Source organism: Rattus norvegicus, chromosome 4 (assembly GCF_021556685.1).
Source record: "Rattus norvegicus strain SHRSP/BbbUtx chromosome 4, alternate assembly SHRSP_T2T, whole genome shotgun sequence".
Classification (NCBI taxonomy): Eukaryota; Metazoa; Chordata; class Mammalia; order Rodentia; family Muridae; genus Rattus; species Rattus norvegicus.
This window is the reverse complement of record NC_141537.1, coordinates 115,789,121-115,811,867: the sequence shown is the minus strand read 5'-3', so window position 1 is coordinate 115,811,867 and position 22,747 is coordinate 115,789,121. Positions and strand designations below refer to the sequence as shown.

The 22,747-nt window shown below is 44.2% G+C and overlaps 1 long non-coding RNA gene across 3 annotated transcripts; it reads left to right on the top strand.

Moving 5' to 3' along the window:
• The first annotated feature begins 2,375 nt into the window (after positions 1–2,375).
• Positions 2,376–20,790, top strand: LOC147994926 (uncharacterized). 3 transcript variants are annotated; one of them, XR_015686034.1, is made up of 5 exons: positions 2,580–2,682; positions 2,775–2,848; positions 16,709–16,917; positions 17,796–18,825; positions 20,096–20,284. It is a non-coding gene; the product is annotated as an uncharacterized LOC147994926 (long non-coding RNA). The 3 variants fall into 3 exon arrangements; XR_015686032.1 differs by lacking the exon at positions 16,709–16,917 and having other exon boundaries at positions 2,570–2,682; positions 20,096–20,790; XR_015686033.1 differs by lacking the exons at positions 16,709–16,917; positions 17,796–18,825 and having other exon boundaries at positions 2,376–2,682; positions 20,096–20,790.
• The last annotated feature ends 1,957 nt before the right edge of the window (positions 20,791–22,747 follow it).

Here is a 22,747-nt window from a genome sequence, read left to right as displayed (position 1 = left end):
TTCTTTCTTTCTTTCTTTCTTTCTTTCTTTCTTCCTTCCTTTCTTTCTTAAGATTTATTTATCTAGTATATATAGCTGTCTTCAGACACACCAGCAGAGGGCATCAGATCTCATTACAGATGATTATGAGCCACCATGTGGTTTCTGGGAATTGAACTCAGGACCTCTGGAAGAGCAGTCAGTGCTCTTAACCACTGAGCCATCTCTCCAGTCCAACCCTCTCCTTTTCACTGAGTCTAGGATCTCAGCCCATGAACTGGTGTCATCCACATTTAGGGTGTATACTAGACAGGGTTCTCTAAAGTAGCAGAACTTATAGAATGAATCTGTTTTCATCTCTTTTTATCTATCATCTATCTATCTATCTATCTATCTATCTATCTATCTATCTATCTGTCTGTCTGTCTGTCTAATATACTATATATTATATATTATTGATATTAGTTATATTATATCAATCAATTAAATATATTAATGATTTTATACATTATATACATATTTACACACACACACATTTCTTTACAGGCTGCCAACTGAACAGAAGTCTGAGAATCCAACAGTTGTTTGGTCCACAAGGCTGGATGTCTCAGCTGTGTCTTCAGTTTACACTGGATTCCTGAAGAAGGAGGCTTCTACACCAGTGAAGGAGTGGACTTGCCGTTAGAGGTGAGAGCAAGCAGGCAAAGAGGGCAAATCCTTCTCCCAAGTCCTTTATATAGGCTGCCAGCAGGTGTGGCCCAAGTTACAGCTAGATCTTCCTCAAAGGATCTACACTAACGTGGTGTCTGCCCACATCAAAGATGCAGGCTAGAAGTATGCTTTCCCACTTCAAATGATTACGCAGCAATCCCTCACAGCATGTCCAGCCTGTTTTGGGTTGTAGTCAATTCCAGAAGTAGTCAAGTTGGCAATCAAGAATAACTAAGAATAATCAAGAGGTGTATCTTCCCAGCTCAGTTAATTTAATCCAGAAAGTCTCTTGCAGATGTGTCCAGACATTTGTCTCCTGTCATTCCAGATCCTGGCCACCTGACGATACCAACCATCACAATGAGACACTAATCTATTAATCCACGAGTAGGTGAATTCGTTCACCAGGGAGGAACTCTCAGGACCCTATCTCTTTCCAAAGTTCACCCACTTTGAGCGCTCTAGTTTAAGAATTTGAATACTGTTTCTAACACAATTTGGGGAGCCATGTTCTAATCACTGCAGCACATGCCCCATGTCATCCACATTCATATCCCTCTCGTAGATGAGATGAATTCCACCCCTCAGCATGCCCTTCTCTCCAGCATTAGTGCTGGACCATCCTGGGTCCAGCGTCGCAGCAGGTCATAGTCAGACGTTGAACCCTTCAACATTTTCAGAGGTGTTAAGAGGACAAAACCCGACCAGCACATTCACCCCATGGCAGGTTGGTGGCAGTGGTTTTCAGGAGGTATCTTCAGGTGTCTAAAGACACCTTTAGTAACTGCCTTTCCTGACAGAATACATTTAAAAAACGGCAGCAAAACAAAACACAATGGCAGAAGTTACAATGCCTTTAGAGATGTAGCCTTACCCATCTCATGCCATACCCTCCACTTTACTCTATGGGTTACATCATGGCACCATTAATGGTTTGTGTGGGGGGATCCCACAAAGTCATAAATACCAGTGGGAAACGGTCCTGGGGAGCCATCTTGGAGGCTTCTATGCATTTTACAGGTACCCTGAGGTTTGAAACATCCCTCAAGGATCCCATGTATCTGTGTGGGGGACTAAAGTACAAAGGCCAAAGGGCCGTTTGTGTTTCTCCTAGCCTGCCTCTCTAACCCAGATGTACTGAAGCACCCAAGAGTTGCCCCATATATCATTATATCTTAGCAAACATCTCTGAAAACAGATTCACTATTCGGAAAAAAATTTTCATCTATTTTGCACATGTGCTCGCAAACGTGTGCGCGCGCGCGCGCACACACACACACACACACACACACACACACACACACACACACACACACACACACATGCCACGAGGTGCATACAGAAGTCAGAGAAAAGACTGTGGAAGTTGGTTCTCTCTTTCTACCAAGTGAGTCATAGGAATGAAGCTCAGGCATCAGGCTTGGTAGTAAGTTCTCTACTGACTGAAATGAGAAATTCTGGACCAGCTACACTGGTTGTGTCGGGTTCCTGCAGTTAGTTATAAAGAACACTTCTCATAGGACAGTTCCCTAAAGTGCTGAGAACTTCTACCTGGCCTCTGCCTCTATCTGTGTGTGAGCTCTACGTGCCCTCTGACACTATCTCTGTGTGCTTCCAAATGACGACATGCTCTCCCAGCCCTCCGACCTTCCACTCTCAGGCAAGGCAAATGCCTCTGACGGAATGATCCTAATCTGGAGTCACAGAGCAAAGGGGACTCTGGGAAATGTCATTTGTGGTGAGTTCACGGAAGCAGATGGGACAAGTCTGGCTAATCTAGTCCAAACTTGAGGAAGTTCTCCGTGAAAAATCGTTCCAATGAACATACATGGTGTTGTGCTTTTTGGCTGCAGATTCTCTTTTCTGATCCAAATATAGTAATAAACTGTAGTGAGGAATGAGAGTAGCGCTCAGCGCACGCAAGCAGAATAAATGTTTCTGTGAATGAGAGGCTGAAGTGCGGAGCTACAGATGTTGGGACGGGCAGATGAGGTAGGAACCCCACTCCTATGGGGGCTTTGGGGGATAGTAAAAATTGTATTCCTGCTTGCAAACAATTTCTAAAATCTACACCACCATCTCAGGCTGGACCCCTCCAAGCGAGTCCTTCTTACCTACTCCAAGTGATCACTGCCCATCCCCAGGTTGAAGAAGAGAAGTGAGTATATCTATCAAGCCCTTCACACATCTTATGTAATCTAGCATCTTATGTCAGCTGCATTGAGTGTGTGCCCGTGCCTATAAGTCTGTGCGTCTGCCTGTATGTGTGCCTCTGTGTGTGTATGTCTATACGTGTTTGTCTGTTTATATGGGTGCCTGTGCATGTCTGTCTGTCTGTCTGTATGTATGTATGTATGTATGTATGTATGTATGTATGTGCGCTTGTGTGTATCTATGTTTGTGTGTGTGTGTATGTGTCTGTCTGCCTTTGTCTATGTCTACGTGTCTGTGTGTGAGTGCAAGTGTGAATTTGACACAACAAGCACGTGGAGGTCAGAGGACAGCTTCGGGCATTGGTCCTTGCCTTCCACGTTGCTGATGACACAGAGTCTCTTTGGTTTTGCTGCTGCCAATGCCCCGAGAGTGTCCAGGGAGCACCTGTCTTCACCTTGCCCCTGGAAAACTGAAATTACAGACATGCACCGTGGAACAGGGATTTATGTGGCTTCTGAGGATTCAAGCTCAGGTTGTCACACTTGCATGACAAGTGGTTTATCCAGGGAGCCACCTCCTCATCCCCACGCTTGTCTAACTCAGCTTACCAACACATCTTAGGGAAGGATGTTCTATTCCGTTCACTCCTTGTCAATTTTTTTTCTTACTAAAGAGTATCTCTAAGGAGCTGGGGCAATGGCTCAGTGGGTAAAATGTTTGCTACTCGAGCCTGAAGACCTGAGTTCAAATCCTTTATAACTCACGTAAAATCTAGGCATGGTACTACACTCCTGTAACTCTGGCCCTGGGCGGGGAGGGGTGGAGACAAGGGGAATTCCAGGGATGTGCTTGCCAGCTAGTCTAGCCAACGCTAGAGTTCTGTAAAAGACCTTGTCTCAAAAAATAAAATAAAATAAAATAAAATAAAATAAGGTGGGAAGTGATAGAGGAAGATACCCAATATTGACCTTGGTCCTCCCCACTCATATGCACAGATGAATGGGCCTACATACATACATGCACATTGATCCATACACCACACATGCGAGTACACATGTATACACATACAAATACACATGAACACACACACACACACACACACACACACACACACACACACACACTGTCCTTAAGCTATTTTTATCCAATATGAAAGGTTAAGTCTCATACTTTCATCTTGTTGGAATGTCATATTTCCCCCTTTGCATAATAGTTTGGGTTTGGGATTCCAAGTTGGCAGTGATACTCGGTCATAATTTTGAAGGTCACGTGTTGTCTTCCAGCATCATTTATTGTTAACACAGCGTCTTCTGTCAGCCTAATTGCTCTCTCCCTCAGTTAAACTTTAAGACCTTCCTCTCAGACTTCAAGCCCTGCAGGTCTACCGTCCCTATCGGGCACCCGAGAGTGTCCCAGCACACAGTGTTAGCTTCTGCTCTGACATCCTGTGAGGGCTGCTTTTGCTACTTTTCCCTCCCATCATTTCTGGCATTTTGGACTTTTGTGACTTTTCCCTCAACTTTCATGTCTTCTCATCTGTAATGTTTTAAATCTCTAAGCCGGAGAGCTGGAGAGATGGCTCAACAGCTAAGAGTGTGTTCTGCTCTAGCTGGGGACTGGAGTTCTGTTCCCAACACCCATGTGGGGCAGCTCGCAGGTGCCCGTTACTCCAAGCTCCAGGGATGCCATGAATGTACCTGCACTCACAAGTGTGTGCGTGCATGCGCCGATACACAAATATGCACATAGGTAAAAATAAGAGAAAGCTTTTAAAAAATCTGTAATCTCTTGGGGGAATTTTTTGTTTTCTTAAATTAAAAAAAATCTTTCATTCATATGAAGAAAGGCAACCATTCAAATTTCTATACATTTTATATAAACATTTCTTTCCTATGCACACTGAACTGCTACAATAAGATTGGGTACTTAAAGCTTCTTACTCATTCATAAATAGGTTTATTTTGGGCCTTTTACCACTAACACAGAATAAGGGAATATGACATATACTTTTCCTACTCTACATACTCAATATCAAATCTAAGAAGAATCTGAGAGCCCACCTATGCACCACACACCAAATGTCAGATTAGGTAAAATGCCAGCAGCTTGAGTGCACCAAACGTGAAGTTTGGCTCCCTGTGGCCAAAGGACCAAAACTGACGGGACTCTGATCCCTTGGATCAACACAGGTTTTCTAGAGAGACAGTCTCAAAAGCAGACAATCAGATGAGACAAGATGCATTAAGATTGTCTTGCGGGGGCTGGAGAGATGGCTCAGCCGTTAAGGGCTAGGCTCACAACCAAAAATATAAGATTGTCTTGCAGGATTATGGAGCCCTGGAAGTCCTCATTCCAAGCTGTCTACCAGTAAGGCCTGGGCAAGCCAGTGCATGGTTCAGTTTGTCCTAAAGACTCACAACTCAACGGTGTTGGTGCAGGCCTGAAGTCCCGGGACCGGAAAGACTAGGCTTGTGATATTCAAGGACGTAATGAAACTGTACTGGCTCTGAGAGAAAAAGAGACCAAGTTCACTTTCCCTATCGGCCTTTTCATATTGAGGCTCCTTCAGATGGATGGCACCCATTCAAATTGGTAAAAGAGCTAGCTTCCTGTTCAGCCCATAAACTCACATGAGCTATGTGGATGCACCCTCATAGATGCATCTAGAAGGAATGCCTTATCAGATCTCTAGATATTAATTTTTCTTCCCTTTCTTCCTTCAAACCCTTCCCATGCATACCCCCCTCTCAAATTCATGACCTCTACTTCTATTTCTTTAATTGTTTGCTCACAAACTCTCTCTCTCCCTCCCTCTCTTTCCCTTAAATGCAATACAACTTGCTCAGTCCATGTATCAGTACTTGTATGTATGTGACGCTATAGCTGACCTATAGCTATAGCTGATCTATAGTAATAGATAATCAATGTGGGGACTCTTCCCTGGGAGGATTATTTTTGACCCCATCTGACTGATGCCTAAAGTTTCTGAGACCACCTCCCACGTTATAGTGAAGACCAAGTCACAAGTTATCTCAAGAAAGGCTTCGGGGTTGGGGATTTAGCTCAGTGGTAGAGTGCTTGCCTAGGAAGCGCAAGGCCCTGGGTTCAGTCCCCAGCTCCGAAAAAAAGAACCAAAAAAAAAAAAAAGAAAGGCTTCAGTCTAGAGTTTAAAGCATGTGTAACTTTTATGTTTGTCTGTTGGAATTCTGGGGTTGAAGTTCAGGGCTTCAGTCATGCTAGGCAAACACCATTGCTGACCTATAACCTTGGTCAGAAGTGTGGTGCGTGTGTGCGCGCGTACGTGCGTGTATGTGTGTGTGTTACTGTGGTGCCAGGTATTGGGCATCATTGGCGGGGATGTTGCCACTCACATTCAAGATGGACCTTCCCTCCTCAGTTACTCGTCTCTGGAAAGACTCTCCCAGGCACACCCACAGGCGCTCCTTAGTTTCCTAGCTAATTATAAATCCAGTCACGCTGACTGACCGTCAACTATCGTACGACTTCACAGAGGATTTTGTGAGGGCTGGAAGCAGCAATAAATGCTGAGCATTTGTTATTGAACCTGAGCACAGCAGCTGTTCAATGAAGATAATTTATGAGCATCGATAGATAATTCAATGTGTTAGTAGTTCTTCCAGAATAAGCGTATTATTTCATTTAATTATGAAGTTAAGTAGCTTTATTAGTGGAACAAATATTATTAACCCCAACATGTTCTCATCTTACTGGGTTATTTTTTAAAGATGTATTTCATTTGTATGAATCTGTGTGCATGTGCATGCATGTATACCCACAACGCCCATGGAAGCCAGAGAGGGCATTGGGTACCCTGGAGCAGGGATTACAGGCTATTGTAAGCTCAGTGTGGTGCTGAAAACCAAACTGTTGTCGTTTGGAAGAGCAGCAAGTACTCTTACGCCTGAGATATTCCTCTTTAATCTTTTTTTCCCCCACTTCCAGTCAGGGTTTTTCTGAACAGCCTTGGTTGTCCTAAAACTCAGTCTGTAGGCCAAGCTGACCTCGAACTCAGAGACCTGCCTCTGCTTTCTGAGTGCTGGATTAAAGGCATGAGCCTTTACCTCCTGGCTCCTGTAACCTTTTATTATACCATACTTGTCTGCTTCAATTGTTACGATGCTCTGAGAAAGATTACTCAAGTCTGAGAATAACAATTTCAAGACTCACTGACAGACTTCAGGGCGCACCTCCTTGTTTAATATGTTTATTGCCCTTTCATTGCGTGGGTCAGTTCATAGTAGTGATGTATATGTATTTAATCCTCCATTGAACTAACATTATTTTGTTATATCAGAACAATGTATAGTTTGTTGAAGATAATGTTATTGCTTAACTTTCATTATCGCCTTCCCTGAAGAGAAAATTGTAATTAGATTTTATTTCTCTTGCAGAAATTCAAATATTTAATTAAAAACTAAAGTATTTAATTTCTCTCAAGGAATAAGATTTTGGTGGTTTGGGCTCAGTGTGGGAGAGCCACAAGCCATTATAGTGTCTAATATTGTCTTCCCTACTCAGCTCCAGGTAAGGCCTGGAGAAGTCAAGGGTTATTATTTAAACACATATTCGGGACTGGAGGGCATGGCTTAGTCATTAAAGTGTTCGCTGCAGAAGCACAAGGAACTGAGTTCAGACCAAAAATGCTGATATTAAAAGCCTAGCACTGCAGAGAACGGAGACAGAAGCCTTCCTGGACTACGCTGACCAGCCAGCCTAGCTAGTCAATGACCTCCAGGTTCAGTGAGAGACCTGTTTCAAATAATAAAGTGACGAAGGATAAAGGACACCAGACATTGACTTCTGGCTTACACACACACACACACACACACACACACACACACACACACACACACACCGAAGCCTGGCCTACAAAGCAAGTTCTGGTCCAGCTAGGGATACATAGTGAGACACTGTCTTAAAACAAACAAGTAAACAAACATCCACACATCTAGAAATGTCTTCTGATACTATGACATCACTTACATCAAAGGCTACAATTTCAGGCCAGCAAAATAGCTCAGGATAAAGAACCTTGCTGCTAAGCTTGACAGCCTGAGGCCAATCTCCAGAACCCACATGGTGGAAGGAGGGAACCAATTTCCACAAGTTGTCCTCAGTCCTACCCATGTGTATTGTGGCACACACACTCACAGAGACACACACACATGCACACACAGCATACATGCATGTGCATACACTCTGCATGCATGTGTGCATGAACACACAAAATACAATAATTGTTTTTGAAAGTGTGTTTTTCATAAATATGGATTCCCAATGAGTCCAGGGCAGTTGGATAAAGTAAACTATACCAGGCTTGAGTCTACATGTCTTGGGGCTGTCGTGCATGTCCCAGCAGTTCAGGGTAGAACCATTTCCAAAAGCTCTTGATCAATGAGAAGAATTCATATCTCCCATTATGGCTGAATGGAGTGATATGCATATGTGAGCCCAGCCCTGGGCAGGAGAAGGTAGGAGGGTTGCAAGTTTAATGTCAGCCTCCAGCTTCGGCTACACAGCAAGTTCTAGGCCAGCCTGTGCTACATGAGAACTTATCATGACAGAAAAGCCAAGACGAAACAAAATATAGCTCACCTTCTTTTGCTCAGAATGGAGGAGGACACCTGCTATGTCATTACTTGAGAGACAGGACAGTCTGTACTGAGTTTAAAGCTAACAGTATTTTTTTTTTAAATCTTTTACTCCATGAAATAAAACGAGCCCTACCTTCTACTGAAGTTAGTATAGCATGGCTTAAGCCAGCAATGGAAAAGAAAATCTAGCCTTGCTCATTTCCTCTGTTGAACTATGCACAGAAATAGCCATGCACCTCCACAGGGGAAAGCTTTTGAGTGAAAGATTAACAGAAGTTGGAGTCACCTGCCTCCCCCGTTGACATAAAAGTGGATGCCATTTCTGTACATTGTGGTAGCTTATCTGTAGTGGATAAACCAGATTTTTCCTAAGTGTCATGTATGTTACTGGTGTAGGACACCATATCTATTACATGGTACCCCAGGATCAGACACTAAATTAATGGATACTCACTCCAGCTATGGAGTTGATCGTTCCAATCCTTTTCTATTCTCACATGCAGAATCAGAAACTAGAGAACCTGGACTCCCCACAGTGACTAAGAGAGGAGGGAGAGTTGTTCATCCAGGTCCCAGCCCATGAGAAGAATTCCCTGGCCCATGTTAGCAAGTCCTAGTCAAGAAGGTGTATGGGTGTATATTTGTCAGGGGCATGAGTAACTTAGAAAAATATTGCCCATGAGCTACAAGCCACAAGTCAAAGCTCTGGGTGATTTATCATCTTTGTTTCCATTTAAGAAAGCCAGGTCTGTTAAAGGATGGTTCTGTTCCCTGGGATTCATTAGTGAGTAGTGGCTACATAAGGGAAGCGTCACAACTTGCAAGTCGACTTGAATATGAATATGCAAATTCTAGTCAAACACAATTGATGCATACAGCTCATAAGTCATGATGAGGCCTGTGGGGAAATTCCTGTAGACACTACTGTCAGAGATAAATTTGAAGATAGATCTTTTATCTTGTCTGGATTCTTTTATTTATACTTTTTTAGCCTAAGTAAATAATTGGTCCAGCACAGCTATGCCTAAATGAGATTATCACCTTAATGAGGCAAACCTTCTAATCCCCTCTTCTCTCTTGCTCAAGAGAACCATTTACGGTCTCAGAAATGCCAGGGGGAAGCACAAAGGAAATCAGGTCAGATGACTCCTGAACTGATGCAGGATGTCTGAGAGAGAGCTGTGGTGGAACTCGGAGCTCGGTGGCAAGGAGATTGATTAGAATGGACGAGTCCCTCAGTAGAGTCTACACCACTGGGGAGAAAGGAAGAGACAGGTGACAAATCACACAGGACAATCTCTCCCTTTATCCAAATTCCTAAAAAAGGATAACTTTCTTTAAAAACAAGACAGTGAGTGAGAAATCAGGTATATCAGTTGCTTGTCTATTGCTAGGATAGAACACCCTTACAAAATCAACTTAGGAAAGCAAAGGTTTATTTTGGCTTACAATTATATCCCAATGGGATATAATTCATCTCAGCAGACAAGGAATGGCAACAGGAGCATGTCAGCCTGGAGGCCAGGGAGCAGAGGAATGACATTTCATCTGAACACAGGAAGCAGAAAGAGAACTGGAAGTGGGACCAGGCTAGACAACCTCAAAGCCCACCCCTGTCGATATACTTCATCCAACAAGACTGCACCTCCCAAAGGTTCCATAACCTTCCCAAACAGTGCCACTAACTGCAAGACCAGGACAATTCTCAAAGAAAATGGCGGTCGTTGGGGTCTAACTGAAGAACGAAACCATGAACAATATGTGCACAAGGAGGAGGATCTGCAATAGGCAAACAAGAGTGCACAGCCACCCAGGAGGGCAGTCGCCTCTAAGACATGGAGACCTAGAATTGATAACAAGGCTACAATTTAAAGCCCCAGTGGAAGGCACACCAGACATGGGAGTCCCGCTCGCTTCACTTCCTTATGTCTCTACCCTCCTTTCTACTCAAATCCCTTTGGTTGGACAGCAAGCAACACGGCTGCTTGCACTTAGAGATGAGTAATGAGGCGGTGTGTTTGCAGAGAGCAGTGTGTTTCCTTAGGCAACGCACGATGTCCTGGCTGTGTGAGTAGTTCTCATGTGGAAGACTCTTTAACTATCCATGTGACATATCTGGCCACTATGGGGCCTCCCTTTCCTCACTACCCATACTCTGTGTGGTCACGTCTTTGTGGAATGCCTTGTGTGTGGTTGGGAGTAAGTGACCCACACATACCCCTTAATGGGGGAAAGACAAGTAAAAAGACGCATTCACAAATCATTAAGCTTGCGAGGATAGCTATGCTATTTTTAAAAGAGCCACTCAAACTCAAGAAGTAGAGGGATCTAGTGGAAAACAAAGGTAAGGACACACCAGGGAGCACCTTCGGAATGACGCTAAAAGAAGCAGACTCAGAGAAAACATGTACTGAATATGACAAGGGAGCAGCATGCAGAATATATAAAGAACCCTAAGAAACCCAGAAGAGAAAGCTTCTCCTCGCCTTTAGAAGCCAGGAAGAGGGCTTCACCAGTCTAGCCATGCAGGAACCCCGATCTTGAACTTTGCAGCCTTCATAAGCAGCAGAGAGTAAATGTCTGATAAAACAAAGGAGAAGAATAATTAAAGAAGGGGAAAGGAAAAGAGGAAAGGGACAAGCAATATAAAAACATCCCCTCCTGCCTACTGACTACAGAAGTACAAACTAAACAGATGCATCTTTGCCTTTGAGATAAAAGTTTCCTTTCTTTTCTCTTCTCTTCTTTTCTTTTTAGATAGACTTGAACTGAGTTATCATGGCTGGCCTAGAACTCACTATGCAGACCAGGCTGGCCTCGAACTCACAGAGACCTACCTGCCTCTGCCTCTAGAACACGGGGATTAAAGGCATGTGCTATCATGCCCAACAGAGATAAAGGTTTCTTAAAATAAAATGAGGGAGGCCGGGGAGGTGGCAGAGCAGTTAAGGTTCTCCCCGTTCTTCCAGTAGAGCCAAGTTTGGATCCCGGGACCCACATTAGATAGTTCTTAGCCACCTGTAAGTCCAGCTTCTTTAATCAGAGCACTCTCGAGGCAGAGGCAGGCAGATCTCTGTGAGCCTGAGGACAGCCTGTTCCCTGTTGTGAAATCTAAGCCAGACAGGGTTACACAGTGTGAAACCCTGACTCAAAATAAGTAAGAAAATCATGTTCCCTGAAGCTGGTGTTGTAAGTGATTATGGGGTACCTAGTGTGGGTGCTGGGAACTCAAGTCCTCCAGAAGAGCAACAAGTGTTCTTTACAACCCTCAAATTTATGCCCTCCCCTCTGTGTGTGTGTATCTGTGTGTGTGTGTGTGTGTGTGTGTGTGTGTGTGTGTGTGTGTGGTGAGAAGTTATAGCAGGAAGAGTGAGTCACATTGGTCACATTGCATCTGAGGTCAGCAAGCAGAGTTGAGGTGGAGGAGATAGCGAGACAGAGAGACATAGAGAGAGAGATGATAGAAAGAGAAATGAGAGAGAGAGAGAGAGAGAGAGAGAGAGAGAGAGATGAGATGAGAGGGGACAGTTCTCTGCTTGTTTCCTTTTTCTTCAGTCTAGGACCTCGGCCTTGGAACGATGCCTTCCACATTTAGAAGGGTTACCCCTGGTTCAGTTAACCTGATCTAGAAACTTCTCATAGACATACCCAGAAGTTTGGGTCTTAGGTGAATCCAGATTCTGTCAAAGTGATAATCAATATTCATTAATCATCATGCAAATGTACTAGTTAGTCTAGACTTAATTTAGGACAGGGTCATCAATACCAGTGAGTAGAGGCACTTACCATCAAGACTAAGGAACTGAATTTAATCCCTAGGACCCACATGGCAGAGAGAACCAACGCTGCAAGATCTCTGGTGTCTGCCCAGCATCATGATGCACACAATGCTCTCCTAACATAGAAAAGAATGTTGTTTGTTTGTTTGTTTGTTTTCCTTTAAAAAGCATAGCAAATAGACATAGCAGGAGCACAGCAGCTCATCCCTGTCATCAGACAGCACACACTGTGCATAAAAGTAGGCCATCCTGGTTGCAGCATCCCAAGGTGATCATAATTTCTTTCCTCTGTCATAATCACATGGGACCACAGTGGTGCATGCTCTCTGTCTGCCACTGAAATGTCCTTACGCGATATCTGACCCCATGTCACATCTTGCCTTTCAGTACTTTACAAAGGTACTAGTCCACAAAATATTCCAAGCATTACTCAGGAAAAGTTTTGTTTGTGGTTCATTTGTTTATTTTTTTTCTTTTTTTCAGAGCTGGGGACCAAACCCAGGGCCTTGCGCTTGCTAGGCAAGCGCTCTACCACTGAGCTAAATCCCCAATCCCCAGCTCATTTGTTTATTATTTGATGCCAAAGTATCATTATCAGAGTCCTGTGTGGTAAGAAAACAGAAGCTGGTATCCTTTGATTGAATAGTGAGACCCTGTTTCAAAGAAGAAGAGGAGTGGAAGGAGGAGAGGGGGGAGGAGAACAGCAAGCAGCAGTTGACACACTTCCAGAGAATTCTTGCGAACGTGAGATTGTAAATGCACCAGCCTTTCAGTCCTACAGACACTGGGACGGCTGAGCTATTAGATGATCCAAAGGGAGTCACGAACACCAACAAAACAAGTGACCGATTCTTGCTCTGGTGTTTTATAACTGTACAGCAGATCACCCCCAAATTCACTGTCCCAACGGCCTCAAACAACCATTTCATCTGTTCATAAATCTGCATCTAGAGCAAGACTTGTTCTTGTTTCCAATGTCAGTGGTCTGGTGACAGAGTGGGAGACGGAACGAGGGGATCCATTGTTCAGGCAGGGAAATAAGAATTTGAACAGAGCTGTGTCAAAATTAACACAAGACAGAAGCCAAGTAGCAGAGGCCTGGAAACCCTTCTCCAAGGCTAACATAACAATCAGAGCATGTTTAAGATGAGCCCATGATGGAGAATCATGCAGAAGAAGGACGGCCTAAGAATGTTTGTTTGAGTGGGTGACTTTTACTAGATCACTAGCCCAATCCCATTCTTTTTTTTTTTTTTTTCTTTTTTTCGGAGCTGGGGACCGAACCCAGGGCCTTGCGCTTGCTAGGCAAGCGCTTTACCACTGAGTTAAATCCCCAACCCCAGCCCAATCCCATTCTTAAAACTGCTTTCCCTTTCTTTCTTCTCTGTGTAGCTCTGGCTGGCCTAGAGCTTGCTCTATAGGCCAAGCTGGCCTTGAACTTAGAGATCTACTCCCCTCTGCCTTCCAAGTACTGGCGTTAAAGGTATGCACCACCACCTCCCAGCTTGCTTGCCCTTTCTTAATAAGCTGTTTATGTTAATCCTTGAGGAATATTTTTGTTCTTGGATTGAAGAAACTAGACACTTCTTCAAGTGCCTTCAAGACTCTCATCATGAGCCCTAACCACTGATCAAGAAGCTATGGACAGTTGATGGCTCCTGGGGAAAAGAGGGTCAGATTCTTTTAAAACGTCTGACCCTTGATAAGTCAACCACGCTCTAGACCCATGAATGTATTAGGACTGGCACTGATTGGACTTGTGTTATAAAGCAAAACACAGAACAACAAAAAAAAAAGAGGACATAAGTGGAGAAGGGTGAGAGTAATGGATTTGAAAAGAGTTAGATGAGGAGTGGGCAGGGGAATATGATCAAAATATACATTTCTAAGAATTAATAAAAACATATTTACTTTTTTTTTCACCAGTAAAACCCAACTGGATTGTCTTTGAAGTTCTTGCTAATCTCTCAGAGCTGGTTATTGGTTCCAATGTATGTGAGTTTTTGTTTGTTTATCTGTTGTTTTTTTCTTCTTTTGGTACTAAGTATGGAACTTCTAGCCTCACATGTTAGGGAGGCAACCCACCACTTCTACTTCTGTAATATACCCTTATTGTGACAGTTAATCTTTATTGTCAACTTGATAGAATTCAGAATCACCATGGAAATGAGTTTCTTTGGGGGATGTCTGTGAGACATTTCCTGGATTAGCTTGAGGTATGGAAACCACCCTAAATATGTAGAGCTGGAGTCTTGGACTGATCAAAAAAGGGGAAGAGAGTTGAGCACCAACCTTCACCCCTCTTTGTTTCCTAATTATAGATGACCAGTCATCCCCTTCTTCCTGCCACTATATGTCCCCATCATGACATCATGCTCAGTTCCTCCTCCATAGCAGACAATCCATAGACAACAGCCTTGTCTATAGTTTTTATGAAGACATTGTATGGGGGAGGGGGGTGTCTTCATGCTTTCGTCAGATGTCTAAAGGATGGCTCTTGCAGGATCAAGCTTTAAGGGGCATAGGCCTGCCATTGTGCAGTAGGCTTGTCCACTGACCACAGGCCCCGGATGTAAATTACTTGTCTCATTTCAGTGACTAAATACCAGACAAGAAGCAACTGAAGAAGAGAAAGGTTTATTCTAGATCACAGTTCAGGAGATACAGTTCACCCTGGCAGAGCAGGCAAGGTGGAAGGACCAGTTCCAAGCAGTCATGAGAGGCCCCACGTTCTTATCTCAGGAGATCAGGAAGCAGAGAAAGGGGACACTGGTCTCTATGGCCTCTCACCTTTTACCTTTTATTTGGCCTAAGACCCAGGCCTGGAGAATGGAGCTGTTCATATCCACTCAGTCAATGCTCCCTGGAAACTCCTTCAGAGACACCCTGAAGAGTGTGTTTCACTCAAGCCCTAAAGAGCTTCTTGATGCTGATAACCAGGATTAAGAGGCCAGTGAGGCAGCTCAGTAGATGAACATACATGAAGACCAGAATTTAATCCCCAAAACTACAGTAGAAGGAGAAAACTGTCTCACTAAGTTAGGAGAAATTGTCTTCTAATTACATTTGAAACATGGCACCCTCACACCCATACTCGAATACACATATCAAAAAATTTTAATAACTAATAATAACAAAAGGTTTTAAATTTAATCTTATCTCTGCATAGGGAAAGGAGGGTAATGACTGCACTGAGCATTACTTTCACAACATTAACTTGTCATTTGCTAATCCTAGAGTGGATACATAGGCAGGCTGGAGAGACAGCTCCGTCATCTCAGAGCTTGCCTTTCACGTACAAGGACCCAAATATTAAACAAGCTAGTGTAGTGACAGTGTGTACCTTTAATTCCAGCAATGGGAGACAGAGATAGGCGGACCTGTGGGTTCACTGGCCAGCTAGCCTAGCCTATTTAGCAAGTTTCAGCCAGTGAGGTACCCTGTCCTAAAAACTAAAAGTACAAAGTACCTGAGGAATGACATGGAAAGTCATCCTCTTTACACCACAAATTTGCACACGCACATACATACAAGTGCACATACGAGTACATGTGTTCACACATATATATTTATGTGTCCATATACACACACACAAATGCATACATGTGCATGTATCGGATATTTGGGTTAAAGAAACCTTGGAAGTGTTTGCTGAGGGACCGCCTGGGTGAAAGAGCTACACTGCTGAATGACAACCAAGCTTCCTGCCAAGATGGACACCATGTCCTACCCCTCTGTCTGATGTGAAAGGCACACCTTTCAGAGGCTGGGATAGAGAGGCCGTTGACTGGCCCATTCTGGCCCACTCTTCCTTCTGTCTCACCCTCTCAAATCTGCAGCTTTCTCCAATATCTAAAGTTGGCTTTGGTAGCCTCTTGGGATAGGATGAGATACAGAAGGGGAATCCTGCAGACACCAGAGGACATCACAGGCAATGGTAGTAAGACCTTTCAGGGATAATTTGGTGACCCCTAAAGTGCAATTTTCCTGGTGTTATTACAAAACTGCCAGCTCATTTCTGAAGAAAAAATACAAACAAACTGACTTTGTGTGCCTTGTTGATGTGGCTTTGTGCTGAGTTTCAGGAGGCAGCCAGGGCCAGCATAACATCTCTTAATAGCCTTACTGAGTCATTCACGAGATGCCCTTGGGACACACCAATCTCTGTAATGTGTGTGTGTGTGTGTGTGTGTGTGTGTGTGTGTGTGTGTGTGTGTGTACAGGAACATGTCATGCATGGCAAGTATAGGAGGTCAAAGGACAACTTTATGGAGTCGATTTTCTCTTTCCACGTGTACGTGGATTCTGGGAACCAAACTCAGGTGGTTGGGCCTACACAGAAAGCATCTTTACCTACTGAGCCATCTAGCAAACCAAATGCCTGGCACTTTTTTCTTCTGTAAAGTGGATTCTGGGGATTGAACTCCAGTTCCCATGCTTGCACAACAATGAAATAATCTACTTCCCCAGGCTCTGTTACTCAACCTTGATTTTTCTACTCAAGTAAAATGAAATCTTTGGGGATATCTTCCTCGGGCTGTATCCTTGCAGCTGGTCCTTCCGTCAGCAGCACCACTCCATCCTCTTTATGTCCTCGTAAACATCTATTCAGCCTTCAAGATTTTGATTGAATGTTTCCTCACTTGAGAAGCCGTCCAGACTGTCCCCAGGCAGTTTCAGTTAAGTTCCTTCTGTCCCACGGCAATAATTATCTTCTCGTGATATAGCTGGCTGTTCACATGCCTGCCTCTCTGAGGCATCATTCTGAGGACATGGGCTGTGCTTTCTTTGTATCTGTAATGCTTAGCTTCGTGCATGAGTTCGATTCTTCTGCTGCTTATTCATTCAACGGCTGTATATTGTGTTTATCACCTACAATGAGCTCAGTAAGATTCTGTTGACATGTTGTGGGACACCATTGCCTGTCTTAAAGTTGGGGCACATATTCAACCACAGGGAGGCTCAAATGGCTGCTGGGGAAGAGATGAGATATTACAGAAATAGCCGGAAGCTCTCTATTCAGCGTCAGAGATTTCCATAAGGTGGGAGGTGATGGCAGCCTGGGAGCAAGAATGCCTCTGGTTCTGAAAAGCTGGAGAACAGAGTGGAGAGTCAGCACAGGAAGGCGGGTGCTGGCTGTGGAAACGGACCCCAGGGGTCTTGATAGTCACCTGAAGAGAATGAACGTTATCTCCAGGACCTAGTGAATCTTAAGTGGTGTGTCAGGGTATGTACACACATGTGTGTATGGAGGTGCACACACTGACAGTAGGGGCCACCAGCTCTGCTGCTCTGCCCCTCTGCACCTTATTTCCTTGAGTCACGGTCTCTCACTGAACCTGAAGCTAGGTTAGTGGGCATCAAACTCCATCAATCCCCCAGCCTCTGACTCATGACCCCTCTGTTCTGGAGTTTCAGCCAGGCAGGCTACCCTAGGCTTTTTAATGTGGGTTCTGACACTTGAACTTGGGTCCTCGTGCTTGTGCAGAAAACTTGAACCATCTTCCTGGCTCGTCGGAGGCATCTTCATTACTCTGCCGCTTTTTCTTCTTTACAGTTGCATCTATTAACTTGTTTTGAAGTTTTGAAAGAAGATTCCTCCTAACAAGTGAAACAGCTAAGACATTTGAAGCAAGAAATTAAATGATTTCTTCTCCTTTCCGGCCCTGAGGGTGTTGATGCTGTATAAAATCGCTTGTCATCACTGGTATAAATACACCCAGATGCTAAGCAGACTCATGGAGTGGGCTTTACTTTTTTTCTAGATCTTTACAAAAAAAAAATGGTAACATAATGTAACACCTCCCAAGACACAGACACACACACACACACACACACACACACACACACACACACGCACATACACTCACAGGCACACACACACACTCACACTCACTCACAGGCACACACACACTCAGGCACACACACACACACTCACTCATTCACTCACTCACACACTCACTCACTCACACACTCACTCACTCACAGGCACACACACACACACTCACTCACTCATTCACTCACTCATTCATTCACTCACTCACTCACTCACTTACTCACTCACAGGCACATACACATTCACTCACTCACTCACAAGCACACACACTCACTCACTCACACACACACACACACTCACTCACTCACAGGCACACACACACTCACTCATTCACTCACAGGCACACACACACACTCACTCACTTACAAGCACACACACACACACACTCACTCACAGGCACACACACTCACTCACTCACTCACAGGCACACACACACTCACTCACTCACAGGCACACACACACTCACTCACAGGCACACACACACTCACACACTCACTCATTCACTCACTCACTCACAGGCACACACACTCACTCACTCACAGGCACACACACTCACTCACTCACTCATAGGCACACACACTCACTCACTCACTCACAGGCACACACACGCAGGAAATTGGCTTATTTATGTAATCTATTAGCGCCTCTCCACGTGTTTATGGTGCTGGTGAGAGCAAACTGTTGTCTGTGTGGTAGCTGCGTGCTGAAACCCCTGGTTTTCAAGAAGGCTCAGCCATCTTCTCAGCGATAGGTAATCTTCATTGTCTGATATTTTCTCTTCCCACAGAGTGCTTCTGCAGACACTCTTTTAAATATCTTCTTAAGCACAAGGCTTTCATATTTGTTGAAACAACTGCTTTTCAAAAGAGAGTCGTTGTGGCAGTGAGTGAGTGTTTTGAACCTAACGGTCATTGATAGATTGTGCTTCCATAAGCTTTAGCAGCTCACACTACCAGCAAGGTGTGCACGCGCTAATTTGCTCTTGTTCTAACATAACGTGTCACTCCTCTTGACACTGTCATCCCAAGGAGTAATTAGCTCAGTTGTCCTCTCTCTGACAAATCCATCTTACTCCATTTAAACCTTCGTTTCCTCCTCTGTGAGCTCTTTCTCTCTCTCTCTCTCTCTCCCTCTCTCTCTCTCTCTCTCTCTCTCTCTCCCTCTCTCTCTCTCCCTCTCTCTCTTTCTCTCCCTCCCTGTTATATTCCAAGCTTTATCACCTGTTTAGGTGGACTTTGGGCATATTAAAATGAAATCCTTTCAAGTGTATTTAGTTTGTCTTTTGTCTATAGTTAAAGTGGTTTTTTTTTCCCCTTCTTACAACTAAAAGAAAAATTGTAGAGACCAGAGAGTCTGCTCAGTGGTTAAGAGTGCTTCTTGTCCTGTCTGAGAACCAGAGTTTGATTCCCAGCACCCACTGACAAGCAGCTCACAACTGCCTATAACTGGGCTCTTCTGGCCTCTAAAGCACCTGTACTCACATGCGCATACCCTGGACAGACAGACAGAAACACACACACACACACACACACACACACACACACACACACACTCAAAAAATACCAATCCTAAAAGTAAGACATGGAGTCAGTATGTGACTGTGCCTACTGCAGAAGCTAAGGCAGGAGGATTCCAGATTCAAGGGCAGCTGTCCAAAGGTGAGGCTCTGTCCCAAAATGGATAAAAGGGATTGAGGGTGTGGGTCTATGGGTCTATGGTAGAACATTTCCTAGTATGTGCAAGGTCTTGGGTTTAGTAAATAAAACCAAGGAAATTATCTATCTATCTATCTATCTATCTATCTATCTATCTATCTATCCATCCATCCATCCATCCATCCATCCATCTATCTATCTATCTATCTATCTATCTATCTATCTATCTATCTATCTATCTATCTATCTATCATTTATCTATCTATTGATGTCTATATCTATACCCAAAACCTATGGGAATGTGTCTTTCCTCTTCCACTTAAAGTTTTGAAGATTCATTTATTAATGATGTCCCCTCTATTCCAGGCCATCGAGATGGCTCAGTGGATAAAGTCTGTTGCCTCTCTCAGCATGAAGACCTCAGTTTGAGTCTCAGAGCCCTCATGGTAGAAGAAAAGAGCTGACAGCAATAGTTGCTCTTTGATCTCCATGTGTGCACAGTGACACATGTGCTCCTGCTCCCTCTAATGAACTGAGAGATGTAATTAAAACTTTAAAAAAAAATCCACTCTATTTCAAAGTCATACAAATTCTTCATTAGATTTCAGTCAAATATATTGTTTGTTTTTTAGGTCCACCTTATTTTTATATCAATCATTTTCTAAATGAATTATAACTTTCCCAATAATCAGAAAAGAATATTTCCATCAGGTATTAAATGCGTATACTGACCAGACATTGTGGTAAATCCCTGGAGCCTCAGTTCTATGGAGACTGAGGCAGAAAAATTACAAGTTCAAGGTCTGCTGAAACCTGAGACTAAGACTCTGACTTAAAAACTATGGACAAACAAACAAACAGAGAGCGTCCATTCCTAAATTCTAGAATGTTCCATTTGGTCATGTGCTTATATGACAACAATTAAAACCTTAAATTTTAATATCTATAAAGGCAGATGCCCTCAGCTTTCCTCTTCAGAGATATCAGTCAAAGCCTCTAATGCCCTGTTACATCACCCAACTGTAATTATACTTGGTAACTAAATAAATCCAGTACTAGCTAGATGGGGAGTTCAAGGCCTGTCTGTACTACACAAGAATCTCAAAAAATAAAGATAAAGGCAGAGATTATTCCTCAACTCTTAAAAGCTGAGGAATCCCACAGACTGCCAGTAAGCAGCCTATTGGTGTCTTGATCTTGGCTGTTTCCAGCCTCCCAAACTGGGTGGTGGTCAGTTGCTGTTTGTCTGGCCATCCAGGCTGAGATACTTGGTTAGAGAAGCCCCAGAAGGACAGTATACATAGCCGCTGGACAGGAATGAAGGCAGCAAGGCTTTCAACGTATGTAAGGCTTTCAACATGAGTAAGCCTTTCCCTCCTCAGGCCACTGTTCAGGCCATTAGGAGGTCAGCAAGGCGAGCCTCACAATATGCACTTGGCTGCAAAAGTGTTGATGTTCAGAGCCATGGCTCTCAGTGTGGAAATGCAGCAGAGCAACTGGGATCCCCTATTGCCACCCTCAGCCTGGTCCACGAAGCAGAAGCCACTGGGAGCTCTGTCTTCCTTGTCGGTAGCATTGTGCCCAAGCATTAGCCATTCAGCAATTGCTCTGCAAACAACTCGTATGTAGTCACTTATTCAGTTATTTATTTCTGACACATGGTCTTGTATACCCCAGCTTGGTCCTAATTGAACTCACACGTATTGAAGAATGACCATGAAATCTGATTCCTCTTCCTCCTTCCACTTCCTAAGAACGGGGGTCACTGACTTGTGCCACCATACCCAGGCTTTAGGTTTACACACTAAGACTGGGCAACATTCCAGTACTCCTCCAAAAACTTTCAAAGCTTAGGCAGTAAAGTACCCATGGCTTATTCTCAAGTGATTTCCCCCGCAGTCTGTCTTCCCGTACCACACAGCCATCCAAACATCTCCGCAACATGAGGAAATGTCCCATGGGCATCCATTAGAATGGGGTGTCTATCTGTCCATCTGTCCTCCTGATACTCCTGTGCTGACTCCAGTGTTGGCACGCCATCCTGTTTATTGAATGGAGGAAGGGTAGACACGCAGGGATTCTAGAGACGGGAGTCCCCGGTGACACTTATCCTCAAAGTGTGGACCCTGTGTCCTTCCAGCCCTTCAGGGTTCAGGGTCTCCTGAGCACTAAGTACTACAGCAAAGCATCCAAAATCATTCCACCACCACTCCCTCCTGGCAACTCTGTTGGACACTCCACACGAAGGAGGCTTAGGCAGCTCTGATGTCTCCCTGGAATGCAGAACCAGCCTCCTCGACCCCAAAGTTTAGACCAAACTCAGAGAGCAAACCCCACACTGAGAAAAAGGTTCTCTTTCCTTGTGTTTGTGAAGCTTCTTACTATAAACAAAACAAAACGAAACCCAAACCAGAAATTCACCTCATAACGATTGTCCCAGGGAAGGCCTGTAAAGGCCTCAGTACGTTCCAGAAACTTCTAAATATGGAAACTGCAGTGGGGCAAGCAGTGGGGGAGAAACGAGGAGACATAGTGGGGATTTCTGAGAGCTGGGAATATAAGAGAATACTCTGAACCCGAGCCCAACTTGGCTCTTAAAAAAGAGCCCCAGCACTCATTAATTGGCCCTAAAATCCACCAAGTAAGAAGGAAAAATAAATGAGCTCATTAAATGCGGAAGAAGGGAAGACCTGGAGGCTCAAACAAGGAAATGCCCAGCACCCGCTTAGAAAAACGGGGCTGTTGGGCTCATCAGACCCATAGCCAGGAGCAGCGACTGCCCTGTCAATGAAGCTGTCTCATCTGGACCACCCTGTGAGGCTCTCCCACCCTCAGTTGCAACCAGGCAGGCTAAGAACCTGTAGCACCCCGCAGCCAGCAGGGATGGTTCAAGTGGCCCCCTGTGCAAACTCATATTGATCAGTTGAGAAACAGAGTGGGGGATCAGGGAGAAAGAGAGATTTTTTACTTCAGCCAGACTGTGGTAACTCACTGCCTGTGACAACTGGAGCCTTGGAT